A 17,342-nucleotide genomic window follows, 5' to 3' on the forward strand; every position below is an offset into this window, starting at 1 on the left:
CCTGCTACAGAGCCCAGCCAGCCAAGCCCTACCAGGGCAGCCATGTCTTCTTCTGGGAGCCCTCCCTCCCATCGGCAGCGCGCTGAGGTAAATATATGTTTTTTACATAATGTAGCTCTCTCTCGCTCTCTCCCTCTCTCTTTTGTGTATGTATGTGTATATATTAATGTATTTTGCCATTTTTCTTTTTTGTTGGAAGCTGCTGACGCAGTCCAAGAGGTGCTCCAGAAGAAGAGGGAAGGGGTGGAGAAAGACCTGGAGCGGGATCACAATTGGTATGTTTCTTTCATGTATCGCGGAACCACAACCTCACACTACACACAACACATAACAACACAAGATACTTACAGATAGAACACAACACATACAAACTGATAAATTCAGACATCACACAACACATAAAAAAGGATCATTATAGATATCACATGGCACACAACACATAAAAAGGCTACATACAAGCACATAATTGGTTTTTTTTTTTTCTTCTAGAGTTCGGATTCTGGTGCTCAATCCAGAGGTCCTCCCAGTGGCTCCCAGGGTCGTCGGCGTGTGAGTCATGGCGACCGTCATCGTGTAAGCATATATGTTATTTTTTTTTTAGGTTTATTCTTTGTTGTGTAGAAGTTTGTTTACATTTTTTTTCCCTTTTTTTATAACAGGCTTCACAGCGTGCTCCTGATTCTGACGGTGAGGAGGTCGGCCTTGATATTGACCCCCTCATCGATCTTATCCGAGACAGGGAGCCGCTGTGGAACATGGGTGACCTCCGCCATGCTGATATCACAGTGACACGGCGACTCTGGGAGCAAGTCTGCCAAGAGCTTATAGCGAAGTGGGAGGACCTTGATGATTGGGCCCAGAATCAAGAACGTAAGTATACACAGTTCAGTTTTGTTGATGCATTCTAAGTATTGTTTCTAACCAATTTGTGTTTCTCCTTTTTTAACAGGTGAGAGGGTTGTGAAAAGGTGGCGGTCGATCAGGGATCGCTTTAAGAGGGAATTCAACAAAGAGATGCGGGCCCCGAGTGGATCTGGAGGATGCAGGAGCAAATACAAGTATGCCCAAGCCCTGTCGTTCCTCAGGTTAACGATGGTGACACGAAGGTAAATATTACCCACCATATGTAATAACCAATGTTTAACCTCTTTCTGACCTCGGACGGGATAATATGTCCGAGGTCAGATACTGCGCTTTGATGTAGGGCTCCGCGGTGAGCCCGCATCAAAGCCGGGACATGTCAGCTGTTTTGAACAGCTGACATGTGCCCACAATAGCGGCAGGTGAAATCGCGATTCACCCACCGCTATTAACTAGTTAAATGCCGCTGTCAAACGCAGACAGCGGCATTTAACCGGCGCTTTCGGAAATGAGCGCATCGCCGACCCCCCGTCACATGATCGGAGGTCGGCGATGCTTCTGCAGTGTAACCATAGAGGTCCTTGAGACCTCTATGGTTACTGATCCCGGATAGCTGTGAGCGCCACCCTGTGGTCGGCGCTCACAGCACACCTGCATTTCTGCTGCATAGCAGCGATCTAATGATCGCTGCTATGTAGCAGAGCCGATCGTGTTGTGACAGCTTCTAGCCTCCCATGGAGGCTATTGAAGAATGGCAAAAGTAAAAAAAATGTGAAAAAAATAAAAAAAATATAAAAGTTTAAATCACCCCCCTTTCGCCCCATTCAAAATAAATCAATAAAAAAAAATCAAATTTACACATATTTGGTATCGCCGCGTTCAGAATCGCCCGATCTATCAATAAAAAAAAAGGATTAACCTGATCGCTAAACGGCGTAGCGAGAAAAAAAATTGAAACACCAGAATTACGTTTTTTTTTGTCGCCGCGACATTGCATTAAAATGCAATAACGGGCGATCAAAAGAACGTATCTGCACAAAAGTGGTATCATTAAAAACGCCAGCTCAGCACGCAAAAAATAAGCCCTAAAAAATGGAGACGCTACGTGTATCGGAAAATGGCGCAATTTGTTTGGGGTTTTTTTAGCAAAGTTTGGATTTTTTTTTCACCACTTAGATAAAAAATAACCTAGTCATGTTAGGTGTCTATGAACTCGTAATGACCTGGAGAATCATAATGGCAGGTCAGTTTTAGCATTTAGTGAACCTAGCAAAAAAGCCAAGCAAAAAAACAAGCGTGGAATTGCACTTTTTTTTGCAATTTCACCGCACTTGGAATTTTTTTCCCGATTTCTAGTACATGACATGGTAAAACCAATGATGTCGTTCAAAAGTACAACTCGTCCCGCAAAAAAATAAGCCCTCACATGGCCATATTAACGGAAAAATAAAAAAGTTATGGCTCTGGGAAAGAGGGGAGCGAAAAACGAACACTGAAAAATGGAAAATCCCAAGTTCATGAAGGGGTTAACATGTCTAAACCTCTTTTGCTCTTTCAGCCAGGGCCATGCAATTACAGTATATTAATTGTTTGTTATTCTCTTTTGTTCCACAGCACCGTCGGGAGCCTGCAGCACAGTTGAACCCTTCTGGGGCGATCCCTCAGGAGGCCGCCACCGTGGGACACTTTGACAGTGCGACCCCTCTGCACCTTCCCACTCTGCACCTTCCCACACATCGGATCCCTCTGTCCCATCCGCGAGCGCTGGAGCATCCTGGCCGGTTCCATTGCATGTATCTGCTGGTGAGGATATAGCGTTTCCTGTACCCCACCCCTCTGCTGCTGCCACCTCAAGTACACCTATAGCTTCGGGGCGCCAGCGGCAGAGGGGACAGGTGCAGAGTTATGCGCCCGAGTTCTTACACCTGAACGCATCCTTCCAGAACTGTCTGAAAGTTTTGTCCGAGCAAATGGCTGCAGGTTTTAATTTAATAAATAAAAGTATACTCGAGATGTATACACTTCTGTTAACGATGTGTTCAGAGGCAAGACAGTCACCCAACAACACTTTTTTCCAGTCGGTACTTGAGCAAATGGAGACGCTATCTGCTTCTCAGCAGATGCAAGTAATGGAATCCTGACAGTCTACTCTAGCGCTCATTGCCTCAATGACATTCTTTTTTTGTGGGACGGGACTGTCCAGCAGCTCGAGGAGTTTATGGGTGTTTTGAATAACAACACTTTAAACATTAGACTTACATATGCCTATAGTGATGTTGCGGTCGATTTTCTGGACATTCGTCTTGAGGTCGATAATTATCGACGTATCCAGGCGGATGTCTTCAGAAAGTTGACCTCTGTAAATTCACTGTTACATGCCTCATCGGCACATGATCCATCCACGGTTAGGGCCGTCCCGATCGGACAGTTCCTGAGGATGCGGCGAGTCTGTTCCTCTGAGTCTAGATTCGAGGCACAAGCCTCGGATCTGAAAGACCGTTTTCTGGCCCGGGGATATAGCCGGCGATCTATCAAACACGGCTACGATCGTGCCAGAAAAACCCCACGTGAGACTCTATTACACCCACGTAGCCGGCGGACTGGTGAGGATGGGGCTGGTACCATTCGTTTTATTTCTACTTATAACCACGAGTGGAATAAGATGCGCTCCATCCTTGCTAAACACTGGTCAGTACTTGGGACTGAGCCCTCCCTAGCGGCCTCTCTTGGCCCATACCCTCAGATGACCTCTAGGAGGTGTAAAAACTTAAATGACTTGCTGGTACGTAGCCACTATGTCCCCACCCCGAGTAATCCATTTGGCACAAGGGGCCCCAATCTGGGGTGTTTCCCATGCGGGCACTGTCTTGCCTGCACCAATGTCCTGCGATGCTCTAGTTTTACTTCCACTGATGGAACAAAAGAATGTGACATCAGAGAACGGATCTCATGTAGTACAACCAACGTGATTTATTACGCGACGTGCCCGTGTCCCATGATCTATGTGGGACTCACTACGCGGGAGTTGAGAGTCCGAGTTCGTGAGCATGTGCGGGACATTGGTGCGGCCAGGACAGTGTCCGACATTTCTGATCTTAAACCAATCCCACGTCACTTTTGGCTGCACCACAAATGTAATGCAAATTTACTAAAGGTGAGGGGAATTGATGTTTTACATTTGGGTATTCGGGGTGGGGACAATAAAAAGCTATTAGCACAAAAAGAAACTAGGTGGATAGTGCGACTTGGCACTATGTCACCAGCGGGCTTAAATGAGGCTTTAAGTTTTGCTCCCTATTTATGAATATTATATATACTCTTTACGCCCCATTAGTTCTTATGGTGTGTCTAGGACAGTCGTCACCTCCAGCCTCCTTTTGAAATTGAGTACGTTAATATGACCCTTCCCGCCTTTGGCGCCCTCATCCCCTGTATCAGTCGGGATGTTGTTTTTACATTTTTTTATGTTTATGTATGTGATTTTAATTCTTTTTTTGTCTTGTCTGCATTACTAGTGATATCAATTGATTCGATGCCTTAAGGTTTGCCTTGTGACTATGTCTCTGGCCTCATTTAACAACTATTACGGACACCACCCCAGTTGGGGCAAAGTGGACTCACCAAGACACCCGTATGAGATGAGATGTGAAAATCGTCTTTATTATGGACACTAGTTTAATGAAGTAAGGGATCCTCCCCACTACAATATGGATCCGACGCACAGAGAGTGGACTATCTTCATCTTTATATATTTATTTATCTGTGTTACCGGTCCTTATGTCTGTGGGCTGTATGTCTGGTGGGTCCTTAATTTGCCTGTGTGGGGGGCAGCTATAGGCTGCGGAAGGAGTATTTGTACCTTCTGCACTATATACTTTTTGTCATTGGTGGCCGTGCGTATCGCGCTGCGGTCCGTCCTGTCCTTGTGTGGATCGGCGTCTCCAGGCTTTGTTAGCGCGCTCCGGGTATTCTTTTACCCTGCGCATGCGCACTTCGCCTGACGCCGAGTTCCACTGCCAGGACCTGCCGGACGCAGTGCGCATGCGCCGATAGCGCTACTGCGATTGGCTGCCGGGCACCATGTGACCGGGGCCAGGGGCTATTTCAAGGTCCTTTTGGACAGTTAGTGACTATCCCCCTAAGGAAGTGGCACTGTGCGGCCACGAAACGCGCGTTGGGGGATCACCTCCCGACTGTCTCCCCACTCTACCTCCCTTACTGGTAAGTGTAAGCACCTTCTCCAACCACCATATTTAATGGCGTTATTGTAGAATCCCATTTGGGAGATCTCTGTTGGACATATAGGTGTCTTTTTCTAGGCTTGGCACATTGTGGCCCTTGTTTTGCCTTTACTTAGTATTCCATTGCGCTCTCCCCGGTTCTTATACTTATGGGATAGGGGGTGGGTGCAGTGGTTTTTGATATGCCCACACATCGGCAGTGACATCTGGGGGAGTGTGGGGATGGGGGCTGTATCAGCATTTTTCGGGCATTCATCCTGTGTTTCAGTCATTTATTAATGCAATTTGTTATTTACACGTCTTTTGTACTATATATGGAATAAAAATTTGTGTTAAAAAATCAATGCTCTGGATTTTTCTTCTTTGAGTATGGTTTGTTTAGAGCTGATTTGGTAAGTCCGGGGTTTTTTGGCGTGTTCTCCGCCAGACCTCGTTTTCTCACAACATGTATTTGGGAATTCTGTTTTCATTGCCTCAAGAGCAGAGACTCTAGTTACCCATACTGCAACTGCCCCCCCTTCCTCCACTGTCCATCACTACCGCCTCTACCATCCTCCTGACCCGTACCACCAACCTGCCCGTGCCCCATCCCACCAACCTCACCATCGCCCACATCGTGCCCGTGCCCCGTCCCAACAGCCACAACACTTCCAGCGTTCCTGTGCCCCTTCCCACCAGCCACACTACCAGCCTCCCGCCCGTGCCCCTTCCCACCAGCCACACTACCAGCGTCCCGCCCGTGCCCCTTCCCACCAATATGATGATCCCGACCCATACCACTTCCCATCTACTTCATCCGTGCCTCCTTTCCCTGCCCACTACCACCAGCCTCTTTCACCTCCTTCCCAACCCTCTTCTCCACCCATCACTGCTTCTGCCTCCCAATCCTCCCAAAACATCACTTACACCCCTCCATCCTACCAAATTCCTAACCCCAATCCCACTTTCCTGTCCACCCGCTCAATTGCCTTCTCCACTCCTTCACCACTACCTACCTATTGATCCTTCCCCACCACCAACACATTCCTCTCTCCACACTCCCACTGTCGAAGTGTCCCTATCCGACAGCCCCTCCAGCACTATCTCCACGCCGACTTACTCAAATCTATAGAGTTTTGTGTTCAGCAAAATCAAGTTTATTTTTGTGTTGCAAAATAACAGTTTATTTTTGTTTAAAAAAAAAAAAAAAATTGTAATAAAACTGTGTTGTTTACAGCTATTTTGTATTTTCTTTATAAGGTATAGATAACACTTTGGTTAAACAAGGTTTATTGGTCAGAGGTAAAATACTTTTGGTACAACCCAAACAGGTACACAACTTGGTTAAAAGGTAAAATCAAACAGGTACACAACTTGGGTAAAAGGTTAAATACTTTGGGTACTACCCAAACAGGTACACAACTTGGGTAAAAGGTAAAAAACTTGTTACTAGGTTCAAGAAAAATTGTTCAATCTCTCTCTCATCCTGCCAGTCGATTCTTCCTTCGGGTGAAATAAAATATTCTGCAAATTGATCCCGAATTCGGGAAACAGTCGCAGAACTTCTATACGTTTGGTTGCTATAATCAGCCAAGGTGGTTTCTTCAGACTGGTCCTCAATGGAAATCTGTTCCTTGGATATAACATAATTGTGCAGGACAACACACGCTTTCACTACCTCATCCACAGTGTCTGTCTTCAAGTTAATAGATGTCAGTAGAACTCTCCATTTGGCGGTTAATATCCCAAACACACACTCCACCATTCTCCTTGCACGTGTGAGTCAGTAGTTAAATTCTTTTCATATTATTTAACCCCTTTCTGACATTAGACGTACTATCCCGTTGGGGTGGGCCCGTATGACCACCGACGGGATAGTACGTCATATGCGATCGGCCGCGCTCACGGGGGGAGCGCGGCCGGGGGTCAGCTGACTATCGCAGCTGACATCCGGCACTATGTGCCAGGAGCGGTCACGGACTGCCCCCGGCACATTAACCCCCGGCACACTGCGATCAAACATGATCCCTGCGTGCTTCCCTGAGACCCCCGGAGCAACGCGATGTGATCGCGTTGCTCCGAGGGTCCTCCTCCCTGCAGCAGGCCCGGATCCAAAATGGCCGCTGCATCCGGGTCCTGCAGGGAGGTGGCTTCACAGCGCCTGCTCAGAGTAGGCGCTGGGAAGCCTGGAGCTGTGCACGTCAGATCGCCGATCTGACACAGTGCACAGCAAAGTGTCAGATCAGCGATCTTACACTATAACATGATGCCCCCCCCTCCCCCGGGGCAATGTTATAGTGTAAAAAAAAATATACACATGTGTAAAAAAATAAAAAAAATAAAAAATTCCAGAAAATATTCCAGAATAATTATCTAAATAAAAAAACAATAAAAGTACACATATTTAGTATCGCCGCGTCCGTAACGACCCGACCTATAAAACTGTCCCACTAGTTATCCCCTTCAGTGAAACCGTAAAAAAAAGAAAAAAAAAAGAGGCAAAAAACAACTCTTTATTATCATACCGCGAAACAAAAAGTGGAATAACACGCGATCAAAAAGACGGATATAAATAACCATGGTACCGCTGAAAAGGTCATCTTGTCCTGCAAAAAACAGGCCGCCATACAGCGTCATCAAAGAAAAAATAAAAAAGTTATAGTCCTCAGAATAAAGCGATGCAAAAATTATTTTTTATATAAAATAGTTTTTATCGTATAAAAGCGCCAAAACATAAAAAAATGATATAAATGAGGTATCGCTGTAATCGTACTGACCCGAAGAATAAAACTGCTTTATCCATTATACCAAACGTAGAACGGTATAAACGCCTCCCCCAAAAGAAATTCATGAATAGCTGGTTTTTGGTCATTCTGCCTCACAAAAATCGGAATAAAAAGCGAACAAAAAATGTTACGTGCCCGAAAATGTTACCAATAAAAACGTCAACTCGTCCCGCAAAAAACAAGACCTCACATGACTCTGTGGACCAAAATATGGAAAAATTATAACTCTCAAAATGTGGTAACGCAAAAAATATTTTTTGCAATAAAAAGCGTCTTTCAGTGTGTGACAGCTGCCAATCATAAAAATCCGCTAAAAAACCCGCTATAACCCCTTCATGACCCAGCCTATTTTGAACTTAATGACCTGGCCGTTTTTTGCAATTCTGACCAGTGTCCCTTTATGAGGTAATAACTCGGGAACGCTTCAACGGATCCTAACGGTTCTGAGATTGTTTTTTCGTGACATATTGGGCTTCATGTTAGTGGTAAACTTAGGTCGATAATTTTTGCGTTTATTTGTGAAAAAAATGGAAATTTGGCTAAAATGTTGAAAATTTCGCAATTTTCAAATTTAGAATTTTTATTCTGTTAAACGAGAGAGTTATGTGACACAAAATAGTTCATAAATAACATTACCCACATGTCTACTTTACATCAGCACAATTTTGGAAACAAATTTTTTTTTGCTAGGAAGGTATAGGGGTTAAAATTTGACTAGTGATTTCTCATTTTTACAACGAAATTTACAAAACCATTTTTTTAGGGCCCACCTCACATTTGAAGTCAGTTTGAGGGGTCTGTATGGCTGAAAATACCCAAAAGTGACACCATTCTAAAAACTGCACCCCTCAAGGTACTGAAAACCACATTCAAGAAGCTTATTAACCCTTCAGGTGCTTCACAGCAGCAGAAGCAACATGGAAGGAAAAAATTAACATTTAACTTTTTAGTCACAAAAATGATGTTTAGCAACAATTTTTTTTTATTTTCCTAAGGGTAAAAAGAGAAACTGGACCCCAAAAGTTATTGGACAATTTGTCCTGAGTACGCCGATACCTCATATCTTGGCGGGAACCACTGTCTGGGCGCACGACAGGGCTCGGAAGGGAAGGAGCGCCATTTGACTTCTTCAATGAAAAATTGGCTCCAATCTTTAGCGGACACCATGTCGCGTTTGGAGAGCCCCTGTGTGCCTAAACATTGGAGCACCCCCACAAGTAACCCCATTTTGGAAACTAGATCCCCCCAAGGAGCTTATCTAGATGCATAGTGAGCACTTTGAACCCCAAGGTGCTTCACAAATTGATCCGTAAAAATGAAAAAGTACTTTTTTTTCACAAAAATTCTTTTAGCCTCAATTTTTTCATTTTCACATGGGCAACAGGATAAAATAGATCCTAAAATGTGTTGGGCAATTTCTCCTGAGTACGCCGATACCTCATATGTGGTCACAAACCACTGTTTGTGCACACAACAAGGCTCGGAAGGGAAGGAGCGCCATTTGACTTTTGAATGAAAAATTAGCTCCAATCGTTAGCGGACACCATGTCGCGTTTGGAGAGCCCCTGTGTGCCTAAACATTGGAGCTCCCCCACATGTGACCCCATTTTGGAAACTAGACCCCCCAAGGAACTTATCTAGATGCATAGTGAGCACTTTGAACCCCCAGGTGCTTCACAAATTGATCCGTAAAAATGAAAAAGTACCTTTTTTTCACAAAAAAAAATATTTTAGCCTCAATTTGTTCATTTCCACATGGGCAACAGGATAAAATGGATCCTAAAATTTATTGGGCAATTTCTCCTGAGTACACTAATACCTCACATATGGGGGTAAACCACTGTTTGGGCACGCTGCAGGGCTCGGAAGGGAAGGAGCGCCATTTGACTTTTTGAATGAAAAATTAGCTCCAATCGTTAGCGGACACCATGTCGCGTTTGGTGAGCCCCTGTGTGCCTAAACATTGGAGCTCCCCCACATGTGACCCCATTTTGGAAACTAGACCTCCCATGGAACTAATCTAGATGTGCGGTGACCACTTTCAATCCCCAAGTGCTTCACAGAAGTTTATAACGCAGAGCCGTGAAAATAAAAAATAATTTTTCTTTCCTCAAAAATTATTTTTTAGCCCGCAATTTTTCATTTTCACAGGAGTAACAGGAGAAATTGGACCCCAAAAGTTGTTGTCCAGTTTGTCCTGAGTATGCTGATACCCCATATGTGGGGGGGAACCATTGTTTGGGCACACGTCGGGGCTCGGAAGGGAAGTAGTGACTTTTGAAATGCAGACTTTGATGGAATGGTCTGAGGGCATCACGTTGCGTTTGCAGAGCCCCTGATGTGCCGAAACAGTAGAAACCCCCCACAAGTGACTCCATTTTGGAAACTAGACCCCCCAAGGAACTTATCTAGGTATGTGGTGAGCACTTTGAACCCCCAAGTGCTTCACAGAAGTTTACAACGCAGAGCCGTGAAAATAAAAAATCACTTTTCTTTCCTCAAAAATGATGTTTTAGCAAGCAATTTTTTATTTTCACAAGGGTAACAGGAGAAATTGGACCCCAATAATTGTTTCCCAGTTTGTCCTGAGTATGCTGGTAACCCATATATGGGGGTAAACCACTGTTTGGGCGCACGTCGGGGCTCGGAAGGGAGGGAGCACCATTTGACTTTTTGAATACAAGATTGGCTGGAATCAATGGTGGCGCCATGTTGCGTTTGGAGACCCCTGATGTGCCTAAACAGTGGAAACCCCTCAATTCTAACTCCAACACTAACCCCAACACACCCCTAACCCTAATCCCAACTCTAGCCATAACCCTAATCACAACCCTAACCCCAACACACCCCTAACCACAACCCTAACCCCAACACACCCCTAATCCCAACCCTAACCCCAACACACCCCTAACCCTAACCACAGCCTAATCTTAACCCTATTTCCAACCCTAGCCCTAATTCCAACCCTAACTCTAATTCCAACCCTAACCCTAAGGCTATGTGCCCACGTTGCGGATTCGTGTGAGATTTTTCCCCACCATTTTTGAAAAATCTGCAGGTAAAAGGCACTGCATTTTACCTGCGGATTTACTGCAGATTTCCAGTGTTTTTTGTGCAGATTTCACCTGCGGATTCCTATTGAGGAACAGGTGTAAACGCTGCGGAATCCGCACAAAGAATTGACATGCTGCGGAAAATACAGCACAGCGTTTATGCACAGTATTTTCCGCACCATGGGCACAGCGGATTTGGTTTTCCATAGGTTTACATGGTACTGTAAACCTGATGGAAAACTGCTACGAATCCGCAGCGGCCAATCGGCACCGTGTGCACATAGCCTAATTCTAACCCTAACCCTAGTTCTAACCCTAATTCTAACCCTAATTCTAGCCCTAACGCTAACCCTAGCCCTAACCCTAGCCCTAACCCTAGTGAGGGAAAAAAAATATTTATTTATTTTATTATTGTCCCTACCTATGGGGGTGATAAAGAGGGGGGGTTATTTATTTATTTTTTTTTATTTTGATCGCTGTGATAGAACCTATCACAGCGATCAAAATGTACCTGTAACGAATCTGAGGGGGGGATATCGGACAGCGGGGGGGGCGGATCGGACTGCAGGGGGAGCGGACAGGAAGACGGAGGGGAGCGGAGGACAGCAATGACAGGACGGAGGGGAGGAGATCGGTGGCGGTGGAGGGGGCAGATCGCGATCTCCAGCCATGGCTGATGCTATTGCAGCATCGGCCATGGCTGGATTGTAATATTTCACCAATTTTCATTGGTGAAATATTACTATCGCTCTGAGTGAAAGTGAAACGTCACTTTCAACAGCCAATCAGAGCAATCGTAGCCAGGGGGGGGGGGAAATCCTCCCCCCCGGGCTCAAGAACCACTCCCCCTGTCCCTGCAGGTCGGGTGAAATTACAGTTAACCCTTTCATCCAGCCTGCAGGAGCGCGATCCGACCATGATGCATATGCTGCGTCACAGGTCGGATTGGCACAGGTTTACATGACGCATACGCTGCGTCAAAGGTCGGGAAGGGGTAAAAGTAAATCAAACCCCCCCTTCATCACCCCATTAGTTAGGGAAAAATTTTAAAAATGTATTTATTTCCATTTTCCCATTAGGGTTAGGGCTAGGGTTAGGGTTGGGGCTAGGGTTAAGGCTACAGTATGGGTTGGGGCTAAAGTTAGGGTTAGGGTTGGGGCTAAAGTTAGGGTTAGGGTTTGGATTACATTTACGGTTGGGAATAGGGTTGGGATTAGGGTTAGGGGTGTGTCAGGGTTAGAGGTGTGGTTAGGGTTACCGTTAGGATTAGGGTTAGGGATGTGTTTGGATTAGGGTTTCAGTTATAATTGGGGGGTTTCCACTGTTTAGGCACATCAGGGGCTCTCCAAACGCGACGTGGCGTCCGATCTCAATTCCAGCCAATTCTCCGTTGAAAAAGTAAAACAGTGCTCCTTCCCTTCCGAGCTCTCCCGTGCGCCCAAACAGGGGTTTACCCCAACACATGGGGTATCAGTGTATCAACTGGGGGCTAAAAAATAATTTTTGTGGAAAAAAAATATTTTTTATTTTCACGGCTCTGCGTTATAAACTGTAGTGAAACACTTGGGGGTTCAAAGTTCTCACAACACATCTAGATAAGTTCCTTGGGGGGTCTAGTTTCCAATATGGGGTCACTTGTGGGGGGTTTCTACTGTTTAGGTACATTAGGGGCTCTGCAAACGCAATATGATGCCTGCAATCCAATCCATCTAAGTCTGCATTCCAAATGGCGCTCCTTCCCTTCCAAGCTCTGCCATGCGCTCAAACGGTGGTTCCCCCCACATATTGGGTATCAGCGTACTCAGGACAAATTGGACAACAACTTTTTGGGTCCAATTTCAACTGTTACCCTTGAAAAAATACAAAACTGGGGGCTAAAAAATAATTTTTGTGGAAAAATTTTTTTTTTATTTTAAGGGCTCTGCGTTATAAACTGTAGTGAAACACTTGGAGGTTCAAAGTTCTCACAGCACATCTAGATGAGTTCCTTAGGGGGTCTACTTTCCAAAATGGTGTCACTTGTGGGAGGTTTCAATGTTTAGGCACATCAGTGGCTCTCCAAACGCAACATGGCGTCCCATCTCAATTCCAGTCAATTTTGCATTGAAAAGTCAAATGGCGCTCCTTCGCTTCCGAGCTCTGCCATGCGCCCAAACAGTGGTTTACCCCCACATATGGGAAATCGGGGTACTCAGGACAAGTTGTACAACAACTTTTGGGGTCCATGTTCTCCTGTTACCCTTGGTAAAATAAAGCAAATTGGAGCTGAAGTAAATTTTTTGTGAAAAAAAGTAAAATGTTCATTTTTATTTAAACATTCCAAAAATTCCTGTGAAACACCTGAAGGATTAATAAACTTCTTGAATGTGGTTTTGAGCACCTTGAGGGGTGCAGTTTTTAGAATGGTGTCACACTTGGGTATTTTCTATCATATAGACCCCTCAAAATGACTTCAAATGAGATGTGGTCCCTAAAAAAAAATGGTGTTGTAAAAATGAGAAATTGCTGGTCAACTTTTAACCCTTATAACTCCCTAACTAAAAAAATATTTTGTGTGACATATCTCTGTGATTTAATTGCATAAAAATTCAAAGCTGGAATATTGCGAAATTTTCGCCAAATTTCCGTTTTTTTTTCACAAATAAACGCAGGTAATATCAAAGAAATTTTGCGACTATCTGGAAGTACAATATGTCATGAGAAAACAATGTCAGAATCACCGGGATGCATTGAAGCGTTCCAGAGTTATAACCTCATAAAGGGACAGTGGTCAGAATTGTAAAAATTGGCCCGGTCATTAACGTGCAAACCACCCTTGGGGGTAAAGGGGTTAAACCACGGCTGGAGTAGGGTTTCAAAAGATTTTCTGAAAGCTGAAAGGCTTCATCCCCAACAGAAACAAAAGGCATTGGTGGCTCAGAGGTTTGAGGCAGTGGTCTTGGGGGGGGGAATTGAAAGGTGTTTCCATACAAATGCCGCCCCATTGAAGACAGTTTGAATACTTGCGAATCATTAGAGCGGCCATACGCCCCAATATCCACCGCTACAAATTTGTAATCCGCTTCGGTGATGGCCATCAGCACGATGGAAAAGTACTTTTTAAAATTAAAATATTCTGATCCAGAACCAGCCGGTTTCACGATACGGATATGTTTCCCATCCACGGCGCCCAAGCAATTGGGAAACTGACACACTTCCTGGAATTTGTCGGCTACTTCCAACCAAGTCTACAGTGTGGGATGTGGAATAAAATCATTGTGCAGAGAGTCCCACAGTGCACGGCAAGTGTGCCTCACCATTCCAGATATGGTTGAAATTCCCAGTCTGAACTGGAAATGTAGTGAAGACAGGGATTCTCCAGTAGCTAGGAATCTGTGAACAAAAGCAAGGCAGAAATTACTACAAATTCAAAATATCAATCAATGAAAGTGCGCTACAAGAGTACATCCAAAAAGAATGCTTACCGAAGAGTGACCATCAGACGCTCAGCCAGGGTAATGGAGAATCTGCAATATGTATCACTGCTTCTTATTAGATGTTCAATCCGCTCCACCAATACATCAAAGTTCTCCGCTTTCATCCGCATATAGCTGAAAAACTTCTCTGGGTCTCCTCGTAGCTCCATGTATAAAGTAGAAAAGACTCCCTGCGTCATTCTCTGTGCCGTGATGGGGTGGATCCACAAACGGCGTCGTCGCAGACGCATGATGCGCTGTCTCTCTCGCTCCTTCTCAAGAACAATTGTTTTCAATCGATTCGCCTCCACGATGAAATCCACGTTGTTCTGCAGAATCTTCGCAATAATGCCGTCCATCTTGCTCTGTATCTTGCTCCTCTCAAACCTGTCACTGATGGGCTGTAGGAACACTGTATATATAGTTTTCAGGGGGCCAATCACATTTTTAGCCTGTCAGGGGGTATTTTAAAAACCGGATCCGTCAAAAAACGGATGGAAAAACGGACAAAACGGATGCCAACCGGATGGGACGGATCTGGTTTTCTGCCAGATCCGGCAAAAAAACGGATCCGTCCCATCCGGTTTTCACAAAATAAGCCGGATCCGGTGCTGCGGCACAACGCCGGAATCGGCATGCGGCGAAAAACCTGATGTGTGAAAGTAGCCTTAGTCATTTTATTATGTGATCACAAGTCTTTTTAAAATCCTATATACCCCTATAGGGCAAAAAATTCAAGTAAAGGTCCAGAAAAGCTTGTGAAGGAAAGGTGATCAGGTTTCCGAAGGAAGGAAATCGGTCACAGTTAAAGGTGTTTTTTTTTTTTTTTTCAGAGAGTGTGATCTATAATGTATAATTTGGGGGGTTGATATTTTTTACAACATTACAGCTCGTGTGAACCCTGCGATCTTTGTTTCTTCTGCTCTGCAGCCTCTTTCCGGTCGCTCACATCCTCTCACGACTCTCCGCCGCTGGTTGTTGTCACATTTTCCTTCTCATAAGTGTCGGGGGCGACGTGTAACCTGTGGGTTCTGAGCAAATGTAGATTACTTCTGTCATATCTGAGAAGATGCCACCCGGATAGGGGAGGGAGGCTGTGGTTATCTGTACAATGAGAACCTGCAGTTTCGGCCCCCCACCCGCCACCGCTTATCTCCCCCTTCGTCGTCCCCAATATTGCAGTTCCTCAATAGCTATAGAGACACAGTACTTAAAGGGAAGCAGCACGTGCAATTTCTTGTTATGTTTTTATTTTAATTTTTTTTTGCTGATAAATGAGGCTTCTATGTTATTAATGAGGAATGGTGAACCATCGATCTAGAGAATCGGAATCATAGTGATGTATCGTGCCCTTCAGCACAGAACTTTTTATTTGTTTTAGAGAGTATCTGATTACAACAACCCTTACCTTATACACAGGCACAAAAAGAATATGGTATTGCCATAAGTCTAGCTTCTAAACTCCTTGTTGACCAGCAGTAATGGACCTAGAGGTATAGTCCAGCCCTACATTTTCCCCTAAAAATAAATGGATTGAATTAAAGGCGTATCCCCATCATAGAGTGGTTACGGCATGAGATTGGTCTATATGGCTTCTCTTTCGCACGGTGAAGCTCTTTTTTTCCTTTGCTGTGCTTAAAGGGAGTCTATCAGCACAGAATGACTGCTCAAACCAAGTACAGGTGCTTGGTGTACCCTTAGTGTGGCCAATATTTAAGTGCGCCTTCCCACCTCGTTTTTCCTTTATCTGCGCCTTCCCTCTCTTTTGATTGACAGCTCAGGCTTAATAAGAGCCAGAGAAGGGAGGAGATAGAAACAAGTTGGTGCACTTAAAATGTTTGGGTGCAAAGAAAAATAGCCTCCAGTTTACATAATTCCCTATGTAAAAAAAAAAGTTAAAAAGAAAAGGGACCAATACTGACCCTTCATGGTATCCCACTGTTTAGTGACCCAAAGAGAGTGTGTTGTATTAATAATCACCCTCTGTTTCCTATCACTGAGACAGTTTTTAACCCAGATTACATTAATTCCAGTTATTATAAATTTTCTGACATCCAGACAGTCGCAAAACAATAATAAATTTATAGCTGTCGAAATATGATAAAAATGGGTTAAATCACCCAGCAGTTCCCTTTCAGTGTTTCAGCAGGCACTGGATATTACACAACAGCTTAGAGGAGTGGTGTGGCTCGAAAATTCTTCCTGATGATTTCGTCACTATTATCGTAGAGTTCCCATGTATCATTTCTGATGCCGATGCTTGTTTTTAATAAGGGGGTTTTCCAACTTCTTAACTCCTTCCCACAAATAGTTTTGCTAATTACATCCTGGGAAGGAGTCCTCCTGTGTGGAGGGGGCTCAGGAGCTGAACTCCCTCCACAACAGATATTGGCTAAATTAAATAGCCGACATTTGTCGAGTTCTAGGCGCTGCTGTTGACCATTTATATGCTGCTCACAATCTCTGACAGAGGCATTTAAATGGAATGTGCCTGGATGCCCGTGCATATCAGCCCCCTACGACACGATTACATTACATGGGGCACATTAGCATTTCAGAAGAGCTTGAGAACTTCTAGATAATCTTTTTTTGCTCTCTACTCTACGTTTTATAGTATTATACTATAATATATTCGGGCCCATGGTTTGTGTAAGCGACGGCGTGCTCTCATCATTTTTTTTATCATATAGGCCACGATTGCTTTCTATGCTGGAATAGACATGTCACAGCTTTCTACGGTAAAGGCGTGTATTGCTTCATTGCAGTCTGCGGAGAGATGACCCATTTTAGCAGGGAGACCACAAGTTTTCAAGCAGAGTTGCAACAATTTGGGGCAAAAATCCAAAACTAAAATAAGGATATTTGCTGCCGATGTGCCAGCAGGACCCACACATAGATTGTGAGTGGACCGAGATAATTGGTGGCTTTTATGCGCAGCTTATCACACTGCATTACCAGCGGTCCCTG

At 44.6% G+C, this 17,342-nt stretch overlaps 1 long non-coding RNA gene across 2 annotated transcripts; it reads left to right on the top strand.

Moving 5' to 3' along the window:
• Positions 1-204: 204 nt before the first annotated feature.
• Positions 205-5,240, top strand: LOC143773286 (uncharacterized). 2 transcript variants are annotated; one of them, XR_013215130.1, is made up of 5 exons: positions 205-275; positions 490-573; positions 660-870; positions 950-1,106; positions 2,476-5,240. It is a non-coding gene; the product is annotated as an uncharacterized LOC143773286 (long non-coding RNA). The 2 variants fall into 2 exon arrangements; XR_013215129.1 differs by having other exon boundaries at positions 251-573.
• The last annotated feature ends 12,102 nt before the right edge of the window (positions 5,241-17,342 follow it).

This window comes from Ranitomeya variabilis, chromosome 5 (assembly GCF_051348905.1).
Source record: "Ranitomeya variabilis isolate aRanVar5 chromosome 5, aRanVar5.hap1, whole genome shotgun sequence".
Classification (NCBI taxonomy): domain Eukaryota; kingdom Metazoa; phylum Chordata; class Amphibia; order Anura; family Dendrobatidae; genus Ranitomeya; species Ranitomeya variabilis.